Genomic DNA, 7019 nt, shown 5'->3' with positions numbered 1-7019 from the left:
AACTAGGAAGAAGCAAGGAATGATCCACCCTTAGAGTCTTCAGAAAGAGCATGGCCCTGCTGATACCTTGATTTTGGACCCCTAGCCTCCACATCTGTGAGAAATACATCTCTGTTGTTTTCAAGCACCCAGTTTGTGATACTTTGTTACAGCAGCCCTAGAAAACTAATGCACTAGCCCTCAGATGACTGCAGCCCAGTCGTCATCTGGCTGTTAACACATGTGAGACTCCAAGTGAGAAATGCCCAACCACGACTCTCCCTATTTCCTGACCCTCCCAGTGGTGAGCAAAATGAAATGGTTGTTTTAAGACTTTAAGTTTGGAGGTAATTTGTTACATAGCAATGACAACTGGAACACTTGGATCACTCCCATTCACCCTTCAAGTTTCAATTCAGCCATCATATCTAGGAAGCCTTCTCTGACCTCCTCATACCTGCCTTGCACACCCTCCTCCGAAATCCCACAGCACCTCGATTTACCCCACTTTTCACACTGCATTGTCCATGAAACCCATATGTCAGCTGTCCCCCAAAGCCAGTCTTTCTTTTTGCCATACCCCCAGCAACTCTTCACATTCACCCAAAACATGAACTCACCCTCTTCACCTCAAAGTTTTACTAAACGTTTTGTAGAGGAGATAGAGAGAAAGATTATAAAGTGCACACACACGGCAGATAACTGAAATACTCACCATTAGACATTTGTTTGTTTGTTTGTTTAGCCTTAAGTCTTCCAGGAGTTCTTTACTGCAGAAGTTCTCAGAACCCTTCAGATGTCAATGATGCTCCATAAGGAAAAGAAAGTATTGAGGGTTGGTTTCCCAAACTTATGAAGTCACTGAGCTCTTTTCGTGGAGTAGCTTGAAAGGCATGGCATGTTCCTAAACGTGATTCAACTATAAACACTCATGGTTATTGTAAGTTCCTTCCAAGAAATATGTTATTCTTTCTTCAAAGTTATGGACTCTGAAAATGGAGCAGGACCCTGGGCATCTTACTGTGGCTTCTCTATCATCATTAAGAAGTCTCAGAACGAGTTTCTGGAAAGACCCTTGAAGATTCTTATCACTCTGACTCATGTTTAACGTGCTTCATATCATGAGTATTACAGAACAGCTAAAAAACTCCCACTTCTCCGGCGCCCAAAGCCAAAGAGACAGTCATTTGGGGCACAGCAAGTACTCAACTTTCCTGCTTTTTTTTTTTTTTTTTTTTTTTTTTTTTTTTTTTTTGAGGCATAATACTAGTAGACTATCAAGAAGTTTATGACTTCTACATACAGGGCACGGAGAAGGTCGAATCGAGCCAGAAGGAAGTGTTGACGGTACTGCAAACATCTTCAAGTACAGTTCTCTGACCTCCCAAAGGACCTTAAGTGTCTGCTAAAAAGTTTTGTTTGCAAATGTCTGTCGAGGACAAAGCAAGTGACATCATTTTGATCCCGGGACCAGTGGCGGCTGTGTCGAGGGCAGGGGAAAGCTCCCCCATCGACCTCTCCTGTTTCCTGTTACTCAGTGTTTGGGCTCCGCGTGTGCTCATGTGTTTCATGATCCTCATCTGTACAGTTTTCCTTCATCGTAAGGGCTTGCAATGCAAGAACTGTGCATATTTGACCTCTTATAGGGTGAAGAGAAAACCAAGCATGCCCCTTTAATAAATGAAATTTTGCGACAACGATAAAGATTTCGGCGCCCAGTCAGCAGAGGCCAGCGTAATCAAGGAACGCAGCGCGCGTCCGCCGTGGGGCCGGGGGCGGGGCGGCCGCCGAGGAGCCCAGAGTGGGCGGGGCCCAGAGTGGGCGGGTAGCCCGGGCGGGAGCGCGCCGCTGGACGTTGGCCTCCGCGGCCCCGCAGACGTTGGCCTTCGTGGCCTTGCCGCAAAGTCCTTATGATTTCAAATGTTTGCTGAACTTGTAAAAGAGGCACTTGGATGATGGATTAATAAGAACATTGAAATTCCGTGAAAAGTTTCAAATTGGAGAATCCTGAACGTTCATGCCGTTCCAGCAGCTCTGCTGGTCACGTAAATACAGATGAATGAACACTCCATTCGGGAAGACAGCTAGCCAGGGGTCCAGAGCTGATGCAGGCCATGCTGGTGTATCTGCAAGCAAGAGGAAGAAAAGGACGTCCCACAAAAAACATCAGAGCAGTGTAGGGCCCAGCACACCTGTTTCCCAGCCCCCGCGGAGCATCATAGGCTGCAGGATTCGGCATGGGTGGAAAGAGGGGAACAGCCCTATCACCCAGTGGGAAGGAACCGTTCTGGACCAGGTGCCTGTAAATCCTTCTTTGTATCTTATAAAATACGATGGATTTGACTGTGTTTATGGACTAGAACTTAATAAAGATGAAAGAATTTGTGCACTTGAAATCCTCCCTGAAAGAGTTGCAACATCTCAAATCAGTGATGCACACCTAGCCGACACAATGATTGGCAAAGCAGTGGACCACATGTTTGAGATGGAGGATGGCTCTAAAAAGGCGTGGAGGGGAATGGTCCTAGCACGTGTCCCCATCATGAACACATGGTTTTACATCACCTATGTGAAAGATCCTGTCTTGTACATGTACCAGCTCTTAGATGATTATAAAGAAGGTGACCTTCACATTATTCCTGATTCAATTGATTCATCTCCAGCAGAAAGGCAACCAGGAGAAGTCCTGGACAGCCTGGTAGGCAAACAAATGGAACATACCAAAGAAGATGGCTCTAAAAGGACTGGCATGGTCATCTATCAAGTAGAGACCAAACCGTCTGTCTGTTTCATCAAATTTGATGGTGATTTCCATATTTACGTCTATGATTTGGCGAAAGCATTCTAGATGTCATCACGAACTTTGCCAAATTTATGGAAATATATTAAATGTGAAGTTTGTAGACTTAAAGATTTGATTGCTTTCCATTTTAATGAGAGCTTAAATGTCGCTGCGAACCCACAGTTTGCCAGCAGAACTGGTTTTGTTCTGAAGAGTAGAGGTATATGTGAACACAAAACATTTTGTGTAAGGAAATCCTCCCTCTTAAAAGGAGTCTGTTTGGAGGGGAGTTACAGGCAAGTTTGGCAAAAAAAAAGTTAAGCTAGTATCAGAGTCATTTAAAACTGTAATAGATTTTATCAATTTTCCCCTTCACTCTTAACATTCTCTTATTCTGCTGCCACAATGCAAGCCTAGTTTGATATTTTTGTTTCTGCCTTTTTGGATATATATATATATATATATATATATATATATATATATATATATAAACACATACACCTATCTATATCTGTGTGTATACATGTATTATATATATGCACACACAGATCTATACACACACACACACACACACACACACACACACACTTCATTGGCAGTCCTTTCTTTGTGGATTGGGACGGGGGTTAAATAATTTTCTCCAGTTCAGCAGGAGTGCTGACCCAAGTCAATCATATTTGGAATATTACTGCTGTTTGTCGAAAATTAAATTTGGGCACAGAAAGCACATCGGGACATTCAGCTTGTTTTGAAAGTCAGAAGTGCAAAGCACCTTTTCAGTCGGAAAGTCCAAACAAGAATCACTCATGAACCGTTAATGACCCATGTTAGAATTTTACCAAACAGTTAGAAATCTGGGCAAAATGTTGACTTTGATTCTAAGCTTTGTAAAATTTTTGTTTGCAATTTTTATCATAAATACTTTTTTTTTGGTCAAAGCCCAGGTACTTGGTCCACATAGTGTAAGGCAGGTGTGTTTTGGGCAGTACTTTTGGTCCATTATTTGTACACACCAGTAATTTGGATTTTAGTACACGATTTAAAAGGCAACAGTATATCAGTGGTTTGTGTGTATGTAGTAAGTTCCTGGGAGAACATAAATATTAGAAATGTAGGGCTTCCCTGGTGGCGCAGTGGTTGAGAGTCCGCCTGCCGATGCAGGGGACACGGGTTCGTGCCCCGGTCTGGGAAGATCCCACATGCCGCGGAGAGGCTGGGCCCGTGAGCCATGGCCGCTGAGACTGCGTATCCGGAGCCTGTGCTCCGCAACGGGAGAGGCCACAGCAGTGAGAGGCCCGCATACGGAAAAAAAAAAAAAAAAAAAAAAAAAAAATTAGAAATGTAAGTTTAAGAATGGCTTTGTTGCTTTCTAACAAGTCCTCTGGGACACTTTTATTTTTATTCCGATTTTACTGATAGTATGATTATGGTCAGAAGGCTTTTTCTCCCTGGCTTTTCCCCACAAATAATGTCCGGACAAACAACAGCTGAAATCCCCTGACACCTTTTGTGGTGCTGCATCTTCTTGCGGCCAGTGTGCTGTTGAAGTGGATTCGTTCCACTGAGTGGACCCTGCCACGTCAGGGTCAGTCACCTGCGTTGGCTTGTGAATGTGATTGATAGCAGCCCCCAGCCACAGACTCCTTTTGTGGTTTATCCCTGCAAGGTTGTTTTAACCAAAATAGAACTGCAAAAGTGGTTGGTGTAGCAGCGAAATGGCCATCTATCACTTTGTTTTGGATGAGCCCCTGCGTTTTGAAAGCTAGGAGAAAGGCGGTATGTGGAACCAGTCTCTTGTGGAGACTGGAAATCTGACCTGAAATTTGGGTGGAAGGTTAAATGCCTACGCTGTCAATCAAACACCAGAGGTCCCCGCAACCTCCATCGTGCCTGTACTTAACGTTAGAGATTCTGTAGTTACAAGGCCTGGCTGTGAGTGGTTTGTGTGATGCCCATTTCCACCTTCAGGAAGGCTGTGCCTTGAGCTGTTGGCTGGTAACCCCTCACACCCCATAAATACAGCCCTCCATTTTCTGCAGTGTGCCCAGAGCCTCCGGAGGTTCCGCCAGGGCTGAGCTTCTCCAGGAAGTGAGTACCCAGGTCTGAGACGCTCCTCCCCGGCTTGAACAAGGTCATGCTGCACATCTGTCACCTGTTTTCCTGGTTGCTCTTGTAAGAGTCCCTGCATGTGAATCTCAAGGCTGAGCCTGGCTCCCCAAGCCCAAGCAGACACGTGTGTGTTCTGCGTGCACTAGGGAAACACCATACAGTGACTTCGGGATGAAAAATAAAGTTCTCTGGAAGTATCCAGAAGGTTGGGTCAGTTGGAACATTTCTAGCATCACTTAATGACTTGCACTGTGGGTTTTTCTGCAAGTACCTTTAGCAACTTAAATACCACATGACCTGCCAATCTCTAGACAAATGTGGCATGTGCTCATAATCATCATTATTTTAATCTTTGTTCCATGTATTGCCTTTAGGGTAAAGGAAGGGGAAGGGGGGTCGTTGTTTTTCCGTTTTATCCCATCCTTTATTCTTTCAGTGGATTAAACCACACTTCCTGACACGGTGACTAACTCTGCTCCCCATCCGAGTATTTGAGGCTTCGTTTAGGCTCGTGTTTCAGCTCTCTGTGCATGGCTTGCCTTTTCCTCATATCTGAATGTTGGTTCCTTGTTCTAGGAATCCAACGTGAATTTCCAACATTTTCATCGTGGGACTTAACATGACATGAATCTCTGTATAAAATGTATCGGCCTTTCTCATTGACCTGCTATAGTATTATTGTGTTGTGTGTATGCGTGCCTGTGTGTGACATCTGGTGCCCAAAAATCTTCAGAGGAAACCTTAAAAGCAGACCATCCTTTTTTGCATATTATTCTAGAATGTTCAATGTAACTAACTAAAGTTGCATGTTAAAGATACTTAGGTGTTTTTTGTGTTTTTGTTTTTCTTTGTTTTCAGTTTTCTGTATATTTGCCTACTGTGCTGTTTTAGTGGTTGTAGGATAAAAATGCACTGGTGAAGCAAGTACAGTGCCAACAGAAGGTGGTTTCCCAGTTGTATATGTCATGCAATATTTGAAGGGACTGCAAATTCTGAAAATAATCACAGTTGCTTCTAAACCAGATTTCATTTCTATTACTATTTTACATGCCAAACCCCAAAGAGCCTTGAGCTTGAATCTCTGAATGCTGTGGACCCATTAGAAGACTGTTTTGATTGTCACAAATTGTAGCACCTGAAAACATTCTTAAGCTACTTGTCTTTTAAAAAAAAATGAAAGTTCTCCAAAGACAGGAACAATTATTATAACAGAAAATTATTATGGCCAATATGCCTGTGGCTTTTTGGAAATACTGCACTTTTTGTGTTTTCCATCATGAGTGCAGTTTGAAACAATGTGTATGGTTCAAGAGGTCTTTGTGTTTGCATTTTAAAATTAGGCAAATAACCTCACCTTTCCAGCTTGAATTTGTTTTTTTTTGTTTGTTTGTTTGTTTTCTTTAACATCTTTATTGGAGTATAATTGCTTTACAGTGGTGTGTTAGTTTCTGCTTTATAACAAAGTGAATCAGTTATACAGATACATATGTCCCCATATCTCTTCACTCTTGTGTCTCCCTCCCTAGCACCCTCCCTGTCACCTAGGTGGTCACAAAGCACCGTGCTATGCAGCTGCTTCCCACTAGCTATCTGTTTTACATTTGGTAGTGTATATATATGTCCATGCCACTCTCTCACTTTGTCCCAGCTTACCCTTCCCCTCCCCGTGTCCTCAAGTCCATTCTCTAGTAGGTCTGTGTCTTTATTCCCGTCTTGCCCCTAGGTTCTTCATGACCATTTTTTTTTCTTTCTTTTTTTTTTTTTTGATTCCATATATACGTGTTAGCATACGGTATTTGTTTTTCTCTTTCTGGCTTACTTCACTCTGTATGACAGACTCTAGGTCTATCCACCTCACTACAAATAGCTCAGTTTCGTTTCTTTTTATGGCTGAGTAATATTCCATTGTATATATGTGCCACATCTTCTTTATCCATTCATCTGTTGATGGACACTTAGGTTGCTTCCATATCCTGGCTATTGTAAATAGAGCTGCAATGACCATTTTGGTACATGACTCTTTTTGAATTATAGTTTTCTCAGGGAATACGCCCAGTAGTGGGATTGCTGGGTCACATGGTAGTTCTATTTTTAGTTTTTTAAGGAACCTCCATACTATTCTCCATAGTGGCTGTATCAATTTACATTC

General features: G+C 42.8%; 1 pseudogene; it reads left to right on the top strand.

Annotated features, from left to right (window-relative positions):
• Positions 1-2084: 2084 nt before the first annotated feature.
• Positions 2085-2827, top strand: LOC132499818 (spindlin-1-like; annotated as a pseudogene).
• Positions 2828-7019: the final 4192 nt, after the last annotated feature.

The sequence above is a fragment of the Mesoplodon densirostris genome, chromosome 12, assembly GCF_025265405.1.
Source record: "Mesoplodon densirostris isolate mMesDen1 chromosome 12, mMesDen1 primary haplotype, whole genome shotgun sequence".
In the NCBI taxonomy this organism is placed as follows: Eukaryota; Metazoa; Chordata; class Mammalia; order Artiodactyla; family Ziphiidae; genus Mesoplodon; species Mesoplodon densirostris.
The sequence above is the reverse complement of the archived record's forward strand: the minus strand, read 5'-3'. Positions and strand labels throughout refer to the sequence as shown.